We start from the raw sequence: 20,620 nt of genomic DNA, 5'->3' as shown, positions 1-20,620 counted from the left end.
CTGGTATTTAGAATCACTAGTTTTAACTAAATCAAGCCATTTGAATACCTTAAACTTGAAAGTTACTGCTAAAATCATGCACAGTGGAACATAATGCCCAAATTACTTACAGGAATGCAGAAATTGATATTACTTCCAGCTGAGAATAAATGGTGTTCAGAGGAAATGTTTCATTTGGTAACAGGCTCTGAATTCTTAGCAGATTCATCCACAAATTATTTTATTTTACAATTCAGAAACAATTTTTGCAATTTATAGAATGCAGCAGCCCTCAAAACTCTAGTGGTATGCTTTTTGCTTTCATAAATGTCTGTTATCATAGTTAAGGTTGCCAGATTATAGTCAGATAACAGTTCTCCCTCCCACTTCAATCTGATGTGTTCAATTAGCTGGATTTCTGTTCATTTGGAAATTTTTTTTCACTCCTCCATTTAGACCAGGTCATCTAACATTTTGACTAACTCTTAAAATACCCTGAAGGCTGGCACCTGCAGGTGGTTGGTATTTCTTGCAGAAATCTTCTGTGTCTTGCACACGTCTTTTGTGTGCAAGGACTGAAAGTGCCAGAAAGTAGGGTTTTTTTGGCTGATCTGTTTTAGGTGTCTGATAATAAAACACTTTTGCAAGTTTTTAACTAGTTATTTTTATTTTGGTTAATTAAAATTTCCATATGTGGTAAATTGGAAAACAATTTACAGAGTTTCAGTAGCAAAACATGCTAATCCTTTTTCATATATGTCACTAGGCTCCTTTGTCCTCCCATCTCTACACCTAGAAACACATATCAAAATTCAGCCTGCAGTTATGATATTGAATATGTATTACATGGTAGAATGCAAAATTAAATATAAGTCAGCATAGACAGCATTTTTTGAAAAATGAGTGAGTCGGATAAAAACTGCTTCATTTCTGTGTTTGGCTGCAACATTTATTTACATTAATTTTCTAGAAATTAAAGTCAATGTGATGATGATGGTGATGGTGATGATGATGATATTTCTTATTTTATTCAGTGATACAGGAAAGTGACACAGTGAGTGTGGCTATAAACAGAACTATCACTTTTTCTCCCCAGAAGATCCAATTAGAATGTAACAGATTTCTTTTCATAATAAGTAACCTATAGCTTTCAATCTTCTGTTCGTAATTTAAAACAAAACATTAAAAAAAAGGCAAATTAGAAGTGTTCTGCTGTTTAACATTCTGGGACTTCTCAAATACAAAATACTACTCTGACCCATCAAGAAAAATAAATATATTGCAACCATTTCTAAACTTCTGACGTTCTGGAATTCATGCTGTGAATCCAAACAATGAAATTCATTAGTCTCAACACTGTATATTCATAAATGAAAAATTCAGAAAAAAAACCAAGTGCTACATTATTATGTCCTGTCTATACATGCAAGCTGTCACCATCATATAGTGAACCCTGTGAAGATGCTTTACAGTGAATGTTTGAAGGGGAGACGAGGTGGTCATCAAAGACATTTAGAAAAATTGTCCTTGTACTACTGGTTTGCTGTGAAAGTGGTACTGTATTCATAAATAATCTAGCCTGTGAGTATTATGATAATAAATGTACAGGATGATTATGTATTTGGATGCATGTGCTGGTTGAATGGCTTAACTATACAGTTATAAACTCCCTGCTCATATCTTGGAAAAACAAAGGCTTTGTGTTTGTTTGGTTTTATTTGCTTGTTTTGGTGTTTTGTGGTTTTGGTTTGGTTTGGTTTTCTTTTTGGGGGGGGGGGGAAGATGGAGGTTATTTGTTTGGGTTTTTTTACCTGAATATATAGTGCAACTCACAAGTAACTAGTTTAAGAAATTATGCAACATTTTGGTAATACCTTCTATAGTAGTTAAAAAAAAAGTTCTTAAAGTACATTTTAAATCTTGTCATTCTCAAATGTGAAATCATAAAAGTAAACTTGGCCAGGTCTCAGCTGAGGTAAGTTAGTATCTCCATTAAAGTCAGTGTAATATTAGTGTACTACAGCTATGAATTTGAAGTCTGGAGTTTTACTTTACATTGCAGGTCAGGTGTCTGTGGTCAGATACACACATTTGGGTGGTGACAGACCTCACTGTCACAGGCAAGAATTGGAAAGTACTCTGGATGTAGGGAGTGTTTACAACAGGTACAGTGTACACTTTAGAGGGCCAAGACCACCATCTTACTCCTCTCACCCACTGCAGTGATTCATGTCTCTTACAATTATAGAGAGAGGAATGCACATATAAGAGTATATACAGATGCATTCACATAGATTTGCATTATCTAATTAATATAATAAGTCTTCTTAAATTACTATGGTCTTTTATACTAAAAATGCAAGCTTAACAAGTATTAAACAAAAGACCTTTAGGAAAAATGTTCCTGTTGTTTCCAGCCAATGGTATGCATGTCATTTGAATAGTATTACTTAGTCTCAAAAAACTGTCACTAGGGTAGGGAACCCAATTCTGCAAAAACTGATTTTTGTGGAACTACAGAGTTGATCTAGAGATCCTATGTAATTTTTTGCTTCCTCATACATTGTCATGGATTTGGCCAATATTCAAATACATAGCCAGTTCTTAATGATCTACTCAGTTATGGTCAGATATGTAAATTAGCATAAATAATGTTAATGTTTTCTAAGCACTTAAACTGCAAGCAGATCCAAGTGACTTCCACTAGATGGAACCAGATTGGCTCCTGCGTGCTTCTTTATCAATATAAAGTATTTAAGCTACTGTAGGAAACCATGTCAAATGAACGCCATTGGACATTTATTTGCTCACCTCATCATGGCTGGGCTTCGCGAACGAAGATTTAGGAAGACTCTAACCACATTTGTTACAAGCACGCTGGTGGCTAACGAGGCCAATACGAGACAGACATATCCGATCGCAAAAGGCACAGCAGAAAGACTCCTTAGGTGGTATATTCAGCAAGACACAATTCTTTCTGTGTTGTCTTTTCTCGTCAAGGGTAATCCTGCGTGCATTCTCAAAGGAAGCAGCAGCGTTATAGATGGTGTGTCTCCAGGCCTCCCGATTGGAGGCCAGAGTAGACCAGTTATGGTGATCAATATGGCCAAGGCTGAGATGTTGTTTCAGGGAGTCCTTGTATCTTTTCTTTGGGGCTCCTCTCTTGTGGCAGCCGGTGGCAAGTTCACCACAAAGCAAGATCTTAGGGAGGCGGTGGTCCTTCATCGTGGAGACGTGCCCTGCCCAACACAGCTGTGTTCTCAGCAACATGGCCTCAATACTTGTGACTGCTGCTTGTTCTAGAACAGATGTATTGGTCACATAATCTGACCAGTGGATGTTTAGGATTGCACGGAGACAGCGTTGATGGAAGTGTTCTAGGAGATGCAGATGGTGGCAGTAAATGACCCATGATTCATAACCATATAAGAGAGTAGACAGCACAATGGCTTTGTAAACACTGATCTTGATACTTTTCTTCAAGTGTTTATTACGCCATACTCTTTTATGGAGTTTTCCAAAAGCACTATATGCCTTTGCTAACCTGTTGTCTATCTCTCCGTCAATCTTACCATCCGAGGAGATGAGGCTACCCAGGTAATTAAACTGCTGGACTGATTTGAGCTCTGATTGGCCAATGGTGATATGGGGATGGTGGAAGACTTCCTGAGGTGCAGGTTGATAGAGAACTTCTGTCTTTTTTAAGCTGACTTCCAGCCCAAAGAGCTCAGCAGCCTCAGCAAAGCAGGATGTTAAATGCTGCAGAGCTGCTTCTGTGTGGGCAACAAGGGCGGCGTCATCAGCATAAAGGAGCTCCCGGACAAGATGGTTTAAGGTCTTAGTGTGGGCCTTCAGTCGCCTTAGGTTGAATAGGCTTCCATCAGTACGATATCAAATGTAGATACCGTCCGTCCTGATCATTGAGGTCTGCTGTGGCCCTTTGGAGCATCATGCTGAAAAGGATTGTGAATAGGGTTGGAGAGAGAACGCAGCCTTGTTTCACACTACTCTTTATTAGAAAGGGCTCTGAAAGTGCCATATCTGACTTGTCTGTGCTGATCCTCATGGAGTGAGATGATCATTTTAAGTAACTTGGGGGGACATCCTAAATGTTCCAAAATCTGCCATAGACCTTTTCTACTCACAGTATCAAAAGCCTTGGTGAGGTCAGCAAAGGTTACATAGAGACCTTTGTTCTGTTCCCTACACTTCTCTTGCAGTTGTCTGAGAACAAACACCATGTCTGTGGTGCTCCTGTTGGCTCTGAAAGCGCACTGACTTTCAGGTAGAATTCCTTCTGCTATAGCAGGTATTAATCTGTTCAAAAGTATTCTTGCCAGGATTTTGCCAGCAATGGAGAGCAGAATAACACCACGGTAATTTGAACAGTCTGATTTAACTCCTTTCTTCTTATACAAAGTGATGATGACTGCATCACGAAGGTCTGATGGGAGTTCGCCTAGTTCCCAACAGCGCACCACAAATTTGGCATGGAGCGCAAGGCCCCCATGTTTCCAGATTTCAGGTGGAATTCCATCAACCCCCGCTGCCTTGCTGATTTTCACCTGCTGTATGGCCTCAAGGGTTTCTCCTAAAGTGGGGGCAGTATCCAATTTGTATTTCACCAATTGTTGTGTGATGGACTGAATTGCTGAGTCTTGGACTACATGGTTGGTACTGAAAAGAGTCTGAAAGTGTTCAGACCATCGATTCAGAATGGAGGTTTTATCTGTTGGAAGCGTTTGACCATCAGCACTGAGTAGAGGGCTTTGGACTTGGAATGTAGGCCCGTATGCTGTTTTCAGGGCCTCAGAGAATCCTCTGTGATCACCCGTATCTGCACATAACTGAGTTTTTTCTGCTAGATTGATCCACCACCTGTTCGGGATATCACGGAGTTTCTGTTGAAGCTTGCTGCATGCAAGACAAAAGGCTGCTTTTCTTGCGTGACAGGATGGCAGTGCAAGGTGTACTTGGTGGGTGGTTCTCTTCTTCCTCAACAATTCCTGGATCTCTTGATTGTTTTCATTAAACCAGTCCTTGTTCTTCTTGAAGGAGAACCCTAAGGATTCTTCAGGATTGCAGGATGCTATTTTTAATATGGTGCCAGATTTTTTCAGGAGAGGAATCTGTAGAATCTATGGAATGGTTTTTGAGCCTAGTTTGAAGGTTTGCCTGGAATTTGTCTCTCACTGCCCCTCGTCCGGCGTGGCAGGCGTGGGCCGGGGGCCTGCCCCCGGACATTTATTAAGCTACTCATTAGTAATAGATGGCCTTTCCTTCCATTATTTTAGCCTTCTGCAAGAGTAATTAAGGAAAATAACTTTTTATTATAGTTAGTTTTAAGTTGGAACCGGACACAATAAATGGAATATAAAATATGGTAGAATCAGAAAATCAGTTGTCATATTGAGCTGTAGTCATATAGCAAATAAGGTTTTGTTTTGTCACAGCTGCTAGTGTCAGCATTATGATGGAAACAAATTGCCTCCCCATTCTACAGGTCCAATGCTAGTATATGCTTCGTATGACAACTGCTGCCAGCATCTTAATGCTTTTTGGGTACAAAAGTCTAAAGAGAAAAAGAATCCCACAGCTTCGTATCAGAAATACTCCAAACAAATAAACAAACAAAAAGCTGTTTTATACCATGAAAAGTCAAAAAGGATCAACAATGCATTTGTATGTGGAAAGATAGAAACTTTAGACCAAGCTCAACCTTGTTATAAGTGACCTGTTTCCAATGAATAAATAAAGTAATTATATCCAGGTTAGTTTTTTACATACTATTTCTTAAAACTTCACATTTAGGATTGTGTAAATACCCATGACATCATACAACTGATAGCAATTGGTACAGCCTCATCCAGCTGATGTAATAAATCTATCAGTACCATAAAATGGGCACATTCTATTCTATTTGATACCCAATCTGTGAAAAAAATAATTCTGACTGTGCATTACCATTGTAAATTTCTAATCAGAGCCTGAATTCTCTCTCTTTTAAATAAAATAAAATTTTAAAAAATACCAAAAAAAAGAGTTTGTCCAACCATTTTGCTTGCTTGTAAGGTCAGTAGAGAGACATGGAGTGACTTGTTGTTTTGTCATTATATTAAAATAAAAGAGGTTTTCCAGAATGTGTGAATGACCCACACTTTTCTTAAGGCTCATAATGCATATTAGTTTATTAGACAGTTAACAGAAATACTATGGTCTGAAGAATTCGAAGGCATTTTCTGAAATAACTGTGATGCATATTAAGTAACAGGATTTGCCTGGGCTTGACTCTAAACTCTGAGAGTGCCCAACAAAAGAGGGAGTTGTCAGTGTTGGAATTAAGTTGGGACCCACCACAACAAAGATCTGGTCACTTGGAGAGCTTCATACTTTTAAAGCAGAAAGTTAGAGCAAATGGAAAACTGAAAACTGTGTTTTCTATAGTATAATCATCTAGCAACTTGTGGGGCTCAGACAGAACCACCGGACAGTGATTAGAAATTGTATTGATAAACACTGAATTGAGAACCAAAACTGTTTGTCTCAGTGGACAGATTTAGTTGTAGCTCTATTAAGTGTCGTTATTATTGAAGTGCTATTAAACACAAGTAAAAAAAAACTTTAAAGTCTGAGGGAATAAAAGAACAATTGCCTGCCGTTCCTCTAAGTTAATGTAATGCATCTGTAGGTCCTCAATTTTGTCATATTGTAAAATCAAATCTGTGGCATTACTCAGTGAAATAAGGTAGCATTTCAAGGAGATAGAATGTACTGAAATTACTTTCCCTGCACTAATGTTGATATTGATGAAATAAGTTTGACAACTCTAACATTTTGGAAAGCAATTGATTCTGGTTTGGTTGAGATTTCTAAATTGAGCTGATGAAACATGTCCAGTGATTTATTTTTTTTTTTTCAATCTGAAAATGTTTAATATTCAGAATCAAAATTGCCTCTGGGAACAGATATACCGCATGTACAAGGATAGTGTATTTGGACCAGAACCAAAAGCCCTGATGAGGAAAAGTGAGAACTAGGAAAATCTTCTCCTGTGGCAAACTCAGTCTTTGCTGGAGGCTAAACTAGCCAGATGGACTTTGGTGTAATGTAGTTAAAGTCTCTACTGCAAGTATTTCAGTATTAGTTTGAGGTAGCATAAGCCTAAGTGGGACAGAATAGCCAATTGATGAGTAATGAGAAGATCATCTTCATTATGAGACGGCACAGATTTTATCTTCAATTAGAAGAAGCAGGACAGAGAATTAAATTTTGCTACATTCATATAAATTATTTACCCAAGTCCTGAGCTATTCTAAAGCTGATAGATATCTCTGGCATATTTTTCACAGAACACTTCTAAAGAGTGCTTGAATTTCCTATTACAGAATGAGAAAACCTGTGAAATACCCAAAATATTCACAAGGGCAGCAAAATACCTTCCCACTATATCCAAAACAACTTCAGCAGTCCTTCACAATTGGTGGATTGCAGTAGATGAAGTCAGGTACTTGGCCAGGAATGATTCAGATCAGATTCTTCGGTGACTTGAATTGTCAGTTCAATTGATGGTTTTGAGATTTTGTACATGGGTTTGGGTTTCTGTTCCCCTATTTAGAACACATACATTTATATGATGCTTTGCCAGATCTTGAGAGATATGAAACCATATGTTTTTATTTACGTTTTTGAGACTTTTTCAATCTAAGCAGGTATTCTGTAAATCAATCTGTCATTCTAGGTTCCTATCTTCAAACATCACAAACTGTAAACCACAGCTTTCAGCTGTGTGAAGAGTTTGTCATACTGAACCTAAGTGGTAGCTGCATATGAACTATGCTGTGAACAGTTCACAATATAAACAGTTTCAGGAATATTTGCAGTTTGAAGTTCCAGGAATATTTTTAATATAAATATCCCTATGCCAATGCCAAATATGTTGACTTTCAAAGTTTGAAGAAAGACCATATGACTTAAAAATATATAACTTGAGATGCAACCATGCAAAACTTCATATTGCAGTTCTCTTGAAATTTCTGCACTGTCAGGTCAGTAACTCTAGGCATAAGTGCTATCCAAATCCTCAGATTTGGATACGAAAATACGTCTTCAGTGTTTTGTATGATATATTGACTGTACAGTACGGTTCATTAACACTTTCTTGAACATTAATACCGTGACCACAAGATCACAGGTCTGAAATTACTTACTCTTTGTTAAAAATTGCTGTTTTACTTACTGAACTGGCATATGGCTTTATAGCAGTTATCTTAGAAATATCTCTTGCAGTGTTAAAGAGGCATGATCTCCTTGTGACTTTGCACTTCTGAATTTGTCAAACATTAAAGTACCAAGGTCTTATTGAGATAATAATTAAAATGCCTGTACATACACCTGATCTTCTTTACTTATGAATAAAGTTTTGGTGCAGTCAACATGTAATGCAAAATATTTTCAGACCAGGAGAGGTATATTAAATAGTTCCATTGTGATCTTTTCATCATCTTCATTCTCTTGAAAATAGGGAAAACTTAATCTGCTATCTATCTCCTTTCTGACCTTTTAGAGAATATCAAAGGTGGATGGTTAGAAGGAACAGATGAAAAGGAAGATTATTTATATCCATTTCTAATGAAAAAATCCAGGTTGTGTACAATTTTCATCTGTAAATGTAATAGAAAGTACTTTCTACTTGTAAACTATAGTGCAATACAAACAAGTGTAATCCCTCAGTGTAAAAATCTTAGAAACATGAGAAAACATCAAACTAAATTAAGGATAAAACAGCAGCCTTATTTCTTAATATTACTTTGTCTGCCTTAATTCTCTGTATCCCTGCATTGCCAGTCAGGCAATTGGCAATTAGGTCCTCTGGCCAGATAATTGGGGGACTGACACAGAACTTAAAACAGCAAAACTGTACTGTGGAAGTTTGATTTCCTCTTGGTAATTAGTCATGTCTTATGTAAGCGGTTGGATTTCAGCAGCTTAAAAATGGACATCTTTTTATACTTCATTTGGTTGTTGCTAACTGGAATGACACAAAGTTGCAAAGTTTAAAAATACATACTAGACAACTGAGACGTCTGGTCTGTTTCTTTTACATAAGGACTACATTTTTTCACAGAATAGTCTAGACAGTGGCAGAATGAAGTGAGGGAGCAGCCCACACACAGTTTGGGGAGCAAATGCTTAAACAGGTTTCTGAGTTCTTCTCCCACCCAGAGATTTTGATATGGAAAAGACTAAAAAATTTTGAAGCATCTCTAGTCCCTCTAAGCACAAGGTAGGATAGGGACAAAAGACAGCAAGTGATTAATCCCATTATTTTGACCTTTGATAGTAAGGGCACACTTTTGTGACTCAAGGTGGATTATGGGGAAAAGGGAACAAGGAGAGAGCTGGTTGTTAGTTTCTACAAGCCAGTTCTGGAGAAGTGGCAGCAATTTGTCATGAAAATCCTGATAGGGAAGGATATTCTTATAGACACAGAGTAAGGACCCATACCCTTCATGAAAGGAGGAAGGAAATGGCCAGCCTAGGTGAAAACAATCTGTAAGCAGCATAGTATTGTCTCTTATCAAAGCTAAATAATTTCCAGCCCAGAAGGGAAAAAGAAAATTCAGAATCTGATGGACCAGACAATGAAGTGTCCAACAGACAAGTCATCATACTCATTGTTCAATTCAAAGCCTGTCTGAAAAAGACAGACTTCAAGATCATCAAAGTATGTGTCTTAGGCCGAAGAAGACCAGCGAGTTCCTAGGATGTAGGGTTTTTTCTGCATTAAATAATACCCATGGTAGTGTTTTAGCATAAACAAATTAAAAAAGAAATGAGATTACCCCAATGATTCTGAGTTGCAAGACAGAAGAGCATGCGGATCTCTCATGCTTTATTTTTCTGCAAGATGGAGTATGTATTATATTCTGTGTTGGGCCAGCAGTAAGTATATTTAGACACACTTATGCAATGCACCTTTTAAATAGACTGCCCTCTGAATATCAGAATATTCCTCAATAGTTTACAGCACTGTTCTTATGACCAAAGCTTTTGAAAGAGTGAGGCTGTAACTTGCCAGAGGAAATTATACACTACTGAAAATTATTCAGCGTGGGACACCAATGAACAGTGGTTTCAGAAGGGAAACTTCCAAAAATTTTGTGCCTGCAGTGTACCTGATCAGTCAGTTGCCCTTTCTTAGTGTCAAGACACTTAGGTATGTCCACACTGCACAGAACAGTGCTGTGTTAGAGCTTAACAAAAGCTCAGGTTAAGGCCAAGGTACTCATACATGCATGGCAAAGTATAACTGTCCTGCCTGATTTGTCTCCACATCTTCATGGAAAGCTGTCTGTAACCCCTGAAAGTTTACTCTTGTGATACAAACATTTCCCTGAAATCATTTGGGAATTATTGACTTAAAGTGTTTGATAAGTATCATTCAGAATACAAAAAGAGAATAAACAGGCAGTTATGAGTGGAAAAGCTGGATTAATATGGAATACGAAGTTTTGGTTATTTCATCTCAGGCTTTTAGAGAAAGAGAAAGTAAATGATATGTTGCTGGCAGGGATATACAGTAATGGACTGAATAGAATAATTTTTCTAGGGAAGCCCCTCAGGCATCAATTTCTGTGCTGACCTTATTTAATATTATCGTTAATGACTGTGGCATTAATGGTAATACAGTCATACATAGGGATGTACTGACATCACAGAATTGGGAGGTTTTATTAATCTGGAGAATGTTTGGGATCAACTATAAGGAAAAACTATACACATGTTCATAATAGGAGTAGAAAGGGGGTGAAATTATATAATATAAATGTCATAGTCTATACTTGAGGATATAATGACTGAAGTCCTGTAATGTGGGAACTTAGCTGTGGAAAATGACAAGGAGAAAGATCAACATAAAATGGTCGATCATCAGATCTCAGTATTTTCACTGTGGGGTTTGGTTTGGTTTGGTTTGGTTTGAGTGATTGTTTATTTTGTTCATTTGGAGGTTGTTTTTAGTTTTCAGGTGAGATTCCAGAGAAGATTTAAAATATATATGCAGTATTGACTGATGTCAATAAGGCTCCCCCCCACTACAGAACTTCTCAGTTTTCCAGTATTGCAGTATTTATGTCAGTTTCCTGCGTCTTTGAGATCAAGATGCAAAGACACTGCTGCAGAGATAGAGTAACCCCCCCACTTTGGTTTGTTCCTATGCATAAAACACTAAAATAAAAAGATGTGATGGAGCATCATGAACCCCAGAGCTTCATGAACTTCTTCCTCAGGAGAGAGAAGAAATTCTACCTTATGTGATTAAATACTCACTAGTCTTAAAAAAGACAATGTAACTGCTTAGGTAGATGATAGGAAATCGGCTTGGACAATCAGTCCTATCAATGATTCTTTACAAGTCTGAATAAAACCTTCAGAATTTGAGTATTTTCCTTCTGCTTTCATTAATGCTCAAAATCTGAACAATATTTTTTCTTAGGGTTTTGTTTTCTTTTATTTCATTTTATTACTAGTAGTGGTATTATTATTTCCCAAAAGCCCACAGATATACTATTAGAAACAATTTTTTGCTGCTTATTTTCTATTTGATTTGGTCAAAAAGCCAAAAAAATCTAGCCTAACTACTAGCAAGCTCAGTATATAAAAATCCACAATTATCAATGACATACTTTAAATACATCTTTTCCTTCTATATTTTTAATCTGTTTATTCAAAAGGAGATTTATATGGGAAAAAAACCCAAACTAATCATTTTCCTAACACACTCCTTCTTTCAAATCTCTATTGCTATGGGGTTTTGTGTTTTGAAGAGGGTAGATGAGACCAGAAACCAAAAAAAACAGCCAACAGCAGCATTTGTGCATGTCGTTTTAACTAACGAATTTCTTTATTAATCTTATATTTTAGATGGCAGCTTTCACACTTTTATTTATTTCACATAGCAGCTGAAATGCAGAGCCCCTGCGAGTCTGATCTGACAACCTTCACCACAAAGGCAGAGTTCTATTGTTAGACAACTGGACTTAATGATCACAGCAAGCAGGATTGAAATTTTATTGGTGTGCTTCTATGTGATTGTGACAGTGTTGACACTAAATCAAATTCAATTAGCAAGGGCTTGCTAATGAGTTATAATGCTTTGCAAAGTAGAAAGGACAAAGCATTTTGCAATCTCCAGCCTGCAGACTAGTTACTCCCAGTGTTAACGGAGCAATAGCTTAAGGAACTGCTACAGGATTTTCTCCCTAGATTAATGTTTAAGAGTGCTTTGCTAATGAATCCCTGAACAAATGTGTTGTGTGTTACTGGAGAGGGGGGTGGCAGGAGAGAAAATACGAGCAGCTTTTTTGTCCTCAAGTGCTCTCGAAGTGATTTATAAAACCACTGTGCAGCACAGCAAGCAGTGGAAACCACATCAGCCAATGACAACATGGCTGAACACAGTATCACATAAGGAAATGTGCCCTGTGAGCCACCAGGCCTAATGCCGCTGCCCCTCGCACTGTGCTAGTGGGTGTTGCACATCCCAGGAGTCTGCAGCTGGCAGCATCTTGCGTCACTGGCCACACCCAGCAGAACTCTTGGGTAAGCCTAAAGGCTGAGGCCATGGGCCTTGGAGCCTTGGAGCCTAGGAGCCTTGGCCAAGGCTGCAGCTCTCAGCATCCACTGAGGCTGGGCTCTGTCAAGTGAACAGTAGACAAACACAGGAGCTTTGCTTATGTAGCACCCACCAGGGCAAGGTGGAAGGTGTGTGCTGTCTGCCTCAGGGGCTGTTGGACCCCTAGCTGCCTTCGTGTTCCATTTATTGCTCACTTTGTAAACCTGTCTGTGTAAATGAGGTCTTTTGGAGAAAGAACATGTAACAATCTATTGCATAATGCAAGAATGAGATGGTCCCCATTTAAATTACAGAATAGCAATAACAGTAATAATTTCCCCTTTAAGGTCTGCTGACAAGTCCAACATTTAATTCTTAAGCAAATTATGTATTTGTCATTCAAACTGAATTATCTCTTTTGTAGTCCTCTATCAATATATCAATATTAACTTACAGTGATATTTTAATTTAATATTTTGAAATATTTGTATTCCCATTAGATGTGACATCTCTCTTTGGTTTGCACACACACTTTAAATTGATAAGTATGAATAAAATCAGTGTTATATCCTGATATCATATGACTCCAACTGATTATACCTTTGTAAAATTTGAATAATTTGAACTGATGTTTTTTCCCCCAAAACTGATGATTTCCTTATCAATAAATGTTCCTGGAAAATTTTACTGAAGTATTTCATTTACTCCCAGAATGAAGTTGTGAGGACAGTACTTCATGTTGTCCAACCTGAAGCCAAGACCAAAACTAAACTGTGTGTCACTGTGTAATCAAGCTCTTCAAATTTGCTCTGTTTTGCCTCTGAGTATACATATGGCTGTTGTGTTAGCAAGCATATATAACGCATTATTTATGGCAGCTAATAAGGGATTCCAAAGTAAATCTGAACCAAATCCAGTAATTTACTATTTCAGTCCTCTCCACTGACATTTTCTTCTAAGTCAGAGCTGATCAGGGCACTCATGCCCTCACGCTACAATTCACCATGTCCTGACCTTCCTTTGTGAGAACTGTGCTGTACACCAAGTCATCGAAATCATCAGAGATATTAACATAATAATAGAGTCAAGGGTGGGGAAATGCCCTTTAGCCCTTAGCATCATCCTTTGGTGCAAACTACACTGCACTGGTGCAGCCCTATTTTAAGTCCTGTGTGCAGTTTTGGTTGTCTCATTATAAGAAGGACATAAAATTCTTAAAGCGTGCCCAGAGGAGAGTGACTAAGACAATGAAAGGCCTCAAAGGCTAGACTTAGGAGGAGTGGTTGAGGTCACTTGGTTTGTTCAGCTTGGAGAGGAGAAGGTTGAGGAGTTACCCCATTGCAGTCTTTACCTTCCTCCGGGGGCAGGGAACAGGCAAACACTGCTCTCCTCTCTCTGGGGACCAGCAACAGGACACAAGGAAAAGGAATGAAGCTGTGTCAGGGACAGTTCAGATTGGACACTATAAAAAGGTTCTTCACTGACAGCATGGTCAGTTACTGGAGCAGGGAAGTGGTCAGGTCACCAAACCTGCCAGAGTTCATGGAGCCTGTGAATGACACTCTTAGCTGTGTGGTTTAGTTTTAAGTAGTCCTGCCAAAAGCAGAGAGTTGCACTCGATGATCCTTATGGGTCCCTTCCATCTTGAGATATTCTGTAAAACACTGATGGTTTGATAAGAGTTGCCTGATTCTCAGACATACATATCCTTTCATTATCTTGGAGATGCACCTCCAGGGAAATACATCTTGCAGTTGTGCTGTACAGGCACAACATTGCTTTTGTGGTACATTCTTTGTAACTTCTCTTTATTCTGGACCTATGGCAGGCTTGGAGTAAGCAGGATTTTCTCCTGGAGCTTACCTGGGCTGTGACTAGAGCTGAAATCTGGGAGTCATCATACTATGGCCCTTCATGAAAGAATTCGCTTCAAATTGTGGCCCTCAAATTGTCTTCTCTCAAAGATGATGCTACGTAAATCAAGAGAAGACTAGGTAACCTTTTCCTCTGTCTTTTTGGGGGGGGGATTTTAACCATCAGGATTTCAAAAATTCACTGTTTCTGCATCAGATTGGATTGTTGGAGGTCTCTCACATTTGTACACAGCTATGTGCAGATAGTCATCTGTATGTGCAAAGATGAGGGGTGAAGGCCAAACTGCTTGATGGCTAATTGCCTGGAATTTTTGATCCCCAGTTGGTGTTGCTGTCCTGCCTACCTGAGATCTGCGAGAGGCTTGAAACATTGACTCCTTTTGTTGTAGCTGAATGTCATTCTTACTGACAGATAGTTTTTCTATAGCTTTTATGTCATGGTTTGAGATAGCCCAAAATCCAGTTCTCTACCTCCATTCCCCCTCCCACATCTCAATCCAATGTGAGATGGGTTTTTCCAGACAAAACACAACCAGACTCAGAATGGGCGAAAGGGAATATGTTACAGTGACTGTACAAATAAATACTACAATACATTATACACAACCTTAGCTATCTCTACTATGACATAAGTATTTACAATGGATCAGATCTCTTCTCCCCTCCAAATAAAAGTCCAGGAGGGAAAGAAGGACAGATCCCTTCCAGTCTCTCAGGGCAGCAGCTTCTTCAGAGCAGCAGTCATCTGTCCTTTTCTCATGCAGCAGCTGATGGCTGGATCTCTGCCAGCACACACGAGGGGGAATCCAAGCCCCTCGTGGCCCCGTCGCCAACCAACTGAGGGGTCTTTCGTGGACTTCGTCACCCCAGACAAGGTCGTATCACCACGTCATATCACGAAGCACAGGGGGTCTTCGTGACGGTCTGATATCTTCAGGAGTTTCAAGCTCCTTGCAGGGCCTCTGTGCCCTGTCTCAGGCTGCGAGCTTCTTTGTAGCTTGCAGCAAGGGAGGGCCCTCAAGACCAACCTCCCACACTCCGTCCTGGCTGAGCTCTCAGGACAACCGAGCTTCTTAGCTCCTTTACCCATTTAGGACTTCTAATCAGTAAGAGTCCACCTCCTCCATTTTTGGAGGGATCTCCAACGAGGTTTAGGGGAGTTTTGCAGTCCTTACCCCCAAGCTTTCTCTCTGTAGAAACTTAGTTCTGTTCTCTGCTGCCGGTTCTCTACCTCGGCTTGAGCAGCTCTGAGTCTTCCTTGGCTGCATGCTGTTTCTGCTGCTTCCCTGGTTCAGGCCTTATCAGTTGGCTTTTAGCCATAACCTCTGGACACTGCCGCCGTTTCTGCTCTGTCTCTGCTCACTCACGATGGAAAACATCCTCCAGCTCACAGCTACAGACACATAGTCCAGCTTAACACTGTTCCAAGTCTCTGTAGCCCCCAACTGAGGCTGAAGGGGGGCGGGCCCAGAGGCCCAGAGGGGCTCAGAGCCCCTTCCTCTCGTGGCTCACAACATGGCTACTTCTTCAAACCTAAAACTACCACTCTTCTCTTCCGGTCTGGTTGTGATATGTTTACACTTTCGCAGGAGCGCCTATTGGGCAGAATTTCAAAACTTCCAGGGGTTTCCACCCCTTGGGGGCTACCACTTTCTTATCCTCTGGGGGAAAACAAAGTCCAAACCACTACTAGTTAGGAAACAGCAAACATCTTAAAATTACAAATCCTTCCTTTCAGTTTCCTCAAAACTGTTTTCGTACACAGCTGACAAATCAGCATCTTAGAAGATAAACCATCTAATTAAGGAACCTTCTAAACAAGTTTACTTTTTTATTTTAATATATTTTAATATATTTTCTTATATTTGCTCCCTATTCCTCAGCTGCTGCTTTTGAAATTTGGCTTATGCCTATCTGGTTAATATACTGTAAAAATAAGTATGTTTATAATTTTAAATATTTGAATACCAATGACTATTAAAAAAATAGAAGGCTAATGAGAAAATTAAGCATTCTCTTTTTAGATCAATATTGTGTCGTGTACAGTAAATAAGACCTCAGGCCAAACATTGAACAACTAGCAGAAAACAACCTATTGACTCATTGCTTTTCAATGAACACCATCCACCCTATGTATAATGTGAGGTGGAGTTCTGTGGAGAACATGTAATTCAATGTTGTAGTTCACAGCTGTATCATAATGCATGCACACCAGAGGGGTAAATTGTTTCTGGTATTTACTGTCTTCAGAGAGTTTGAACCGTCTTCTTGTGTATGTGTTACGCACATTTTGTAGTGTGAATGATAACACTATGAGACCAGGAGATGGTTTGATATGGTCGAAGTATTCAGTCAGGAAGACTTGTAAAATACAGTATTTTGCTTAGCCAGTGAATCAGATGATATTCTGCATTTTCCACTGATGAAGAATAATGCAAGGGGAGAGTAGAACTGCAAAGCTTTTAATTTCTATTCTAGTGTTTTAAATTCATGATTGCCTTGGGGCAAATCACTTTATCAGCCTCTGATCCTGGTTATGCTGGTGAGCCTGAAGTAATTCAATCTAAAACAAAGGAGTTGGAGTCAATTTATATGACCCAAACAGATGAAAATCTATCTCTAAAAGTGCAGTGTAACAGCTAAAGGGGGTATAATTATTATTTGCTTTATTTAAGCCATCAAATTTTTACTGTCCTCATATAGAATTTCTGTAATTATTATTAAGTTTTAACCTTTGCTTGTTCAGAATGTTTCCTATCCCCTCTACAAAATGGCAAAACAAATAGTTTTGGAGGAGAAGAGAGTACTTTCTTTCCTGTTCCAACAGTATTTCAAAGATAAGATGCTATTTGAAATATCTTCCATAGAGAGAATTGTTTGGGGTAAGTATGTGGAATTGTTGTATTGAAAACAATTAAATCATGGCATCCTGCCATCCTTGAGTATATTGCATTGGAACCTAAGTGCTTCATATTGTTTTCATATAGTAATTACTTTAGGTTTTTCCTTTCGACTTTGTGGAAAGTTTCACTGTAGCCCAGGAGTTATGTTTTGCATGCAGTAAAGCCTTCCATCTATGAAAGGCCTGCAAACAAGTAAAGCCTCACAAGCAAAGCCTGTCCTGAAGGAAGAAAAAATATCTATGATAATTAACACTTAAAATGACATAACCATTCAAGTGGCAGAGCTCCCTGTTTTGGCTCTCACTTTCCAGATCTAGCTACATCACTGCCTCAATGGAGATAAAAGGTCCAGAAAATAGCTTTAATTAAATCATGAATTATGAGTCTGGTTTAGCCCTCTGCTTAGAACAGCGACAGGTATGTACAATGTAGGTAGTCCTGCAGAAAGTTTTAATTGCGGTAAACAGACTTTGATTGGGTCTAAAGCTGTAACAATGTGAGAGAAGGCGAAAAAAAGGTGGAGCCATTAACGTGATTGGAAGCATAGCGATGGTTAGGAGGTGGAAACGCCTTGATGGGTAAACACATTGGAGCCATTTATAGAGGTAAGAGAATTACAAAGGATTTTTCTCAGGGTTAAATCCTCTTGTATTGAAGGATTAAGTTGCTGTAGTTAACCTGATCATAGGTAGGCAGCAGTGTGAGTAGCAATAATAAAGTAATTTTTCTTTTCTTATCCAGAACCAAAGAGGGACTGGGCTATAGTTGGATGACTGCATATAAACCATATAATCCTTCTTCCTTCTCTGCTTTACTTCTCTCTACCTAAAATGTTAGTAACAAGTAGATAGCTATTATGAAACAGGTAAAGTAACAAGTTCGTTCATAATGTGATAAATTTGATAAACTATCGGAAAGAGTGTGATTTCTTGTTTAACTGAAAACGATTTTTGAAGTGTTTCTTTATTATGACCAGTCCGTGAGAAAAATCACTGATTCAGACTTGGTCCATATTCCAAAATGGAATTTTAAATTTTTGACTTCACTGTTAAATATTTTAGGATCTTAGTCTGTTGCTGTTAGCTAACTGATCTATTCTTCTATGGAAGAAAGGCTGCATCTCCCTATAAACTAAGTGAGCATTGTGAATGGGGAGCTCTGGCAGCATTTTAAATGTATTGGTCAATAGATTTATTTTATTAGTACTGCTGATAAGAGAGACTTGAATTTTGCTTTTTCATGATTGCATCCACGCAAGACTGCAAATAAGGAAAGGGATGCTTCCCATTCCCACTGAGACTGCAAGCCTCAATACCAGTATAACATGGGGTCTGGGGGGAAGCTAGGGCAGGAGTCTCTCCAGGCAGTTGAAGTGAAGCTGAGAAGTAGTAAAAACAGGTAGGCAAATTAGGATTTGACCATGGTTGTTAGAGAGAAGGTTCAACAGCAGATCTCTTGGGCTCTGTATTGTATGCTGATTGTGCCATGCCTTTGGGGTGGTCCAGATTAGACCTTGTATTAGGCCCCAGACTCTCCTCACAAGCTCATAGAAGGGATTTTACATCAAAAAGATATAAGACCCCAAAACCTACCTGACAGATTTATTTAAGCGCCCCTCAATTGTTTTATACTTTGAGGCCACACGTGGGAAAAATGCTACAACTTCTTCCAGGTCAAATTAATGCACTTTTACTGGCAAACTTCAGAAAATAAGGGAACTTGGCAAAGGTTTAAAGCAAACATTCAAATCAACATAAAGCATTTCACAAAGCAGTGACTTAGCAAACTGCAAGCCATACAGTTGTAAGTTACCCAAATATCAAGGAAAGGGATTTAGGAGAAGAAGCAGCAGTAAAGAAAGAGAGACAGACAGACAGACAGAAAAAAAATATAGCTACCCCCTTAGTTCGCACATAGAACCATCCAAGAAAGACCAAAGACCAATCCAAGAAAGACCAATCCAAGAAAGACAGAGCCACAACCACACAGAGGTTTTGTGCCGTGATTTTTACCTGCTCTGACCTCCTGTGGCCACCCCTTTCCCCCCATGTGGGGCTTCCAGTCTGCCAGCCTTTTTGGGGCTGAGTTCCAGGAGCTCCAGGTGGTGTGGTGTGAGATTTCAGGTCTGCCAATGGCTAATAGCCTTTCTGGGGCTGGGTTAGGGGCTCAGGGGAGGGTGTGGGTGTGCCGCTGACTGACAGCTGCACTAGAGGCTGTCAAGGAGGCGGGGTATGGGCAGCGTTCCACCTTGGCAGAACCTGACCTGGCCCTTCCCACACACACCGACTTGTTTTGAGCCAGTAATTTTTTTGATTCTCAGACTGTGCTTCTCAGTTATCAAGCTCTACCGTGTCCTTTAGAAACTGCAAGTATTATTTTGTATTCAAAGTCACTACTGGAATGACAGATTCTTGGTGCTGCCTATGCTACAGCTTGTTTTGTTGACATAAGAGTCTACAGTGACTCCTCTGGATCTTGACAACATGATCCGCCAGATTCCTGGACACTTAGCAAAAAAACTGCTGAAAGACTTTGCCAGTACTCCTAGAGCTAGGGATAAAACCAGTCTCATCTCCTTCCTGTACATCTCCCTGTTTGGAAAGAGATGTTTAGGCAAACATGCCTCTCTAATTCAGATCTACTAGACCTTTCAAATTCAGACTGTTCTTCCTCAGATAGAAAATAAAGCAAGTTAAACAGCATCTTTAGGTGCATTAAAACTGAATCTAGGAGTTGAGGAAGTCAAATGTGATTAAATGTGGAATGGCAGTTTGACCCCATTTGCCTACTACTGTAGTTGTGACTGAGCCCACCCTCTGGTGAGTGTTCAGTGCCATCATTTCACTGGGAGTTATTAAAATTCATCACCAATGAAATATTAAGTGTGCAAATACTATGAACCCTCAAAGTTCACTCTGTCTTAGACAGTGGGTTTGGGTGTACTTTTTTCTCCAGAATGGCAGGAAGCCTTGGGTATTTTGAACTGTTCTTAAAATTATCTGTGTTGGTCACTGAGTTGTTCTTAAATCTTTTTCTTGAGATACTGAAAATGTGTTAAGAGCTGTTCAAGAGTGAGTTGTTGGGACCTCTGTTCTTTCTGAAATGCAGGGGTTTAATTTTTTTACTGTATGATATGTTTGAGAAGTACTAATAAGCAATATTGGATTCTGTTGCAGATTGTTTTCAGTTCTCGACTTTTCCCCATATCAACAAGAATTTGTAATATACTAAATCATTATCATCTCTTCCTC

The 20,620-nt window shown here is 39.1% G+C and overlaps 1 protein-coding gene across 2 annotated transcripts in view; it reads left to right on the top strand.

Moving 5' to 3' along the window:
* The window catches only part of RORB (RAR related orphan receptor B), a 147,422-nt gene that overhangs the window by 44,954 nt on the left and 81,848 nt on the right, over positions 1–20,620 (top strand). The window contains exon 1 of one of the 2 annotated variants that reach the window (XM_032675967.1): positions 18,751–18,767. The exons of the other annotated variant lie outside the window; for it this stretch is intronic. The gene's annotated coding sequence lies outside the window, so the exon portion shown is untranslated. Of the gene's footprint in view, positions 1–18,750; positions 18,768–20,620 lie in introns of those variants that run through there. 2 annotated transcript variants of the gene reach the window in all.

This window comes from Chiroxiphia lanceolata, chromosome Z, assembly GCF_009829145.1.
Source record: "Chiroxiphia lanceolata isolate bChiLan1 chromosome Z, bChiLan1.pri, whole genome shotgun sequence".
Classification (NCBI taxonomy): Eukaryota; Metazoa; Chordata; class Aves; order Passeriformes; family Pipridae; genus Chiroxiphia; species Chiroxiphia lanceolata.
Note: the sequence above shows the minus strand (reverse complement) of the source record. Positions and strands in the feature narration are given on the sequence as shown.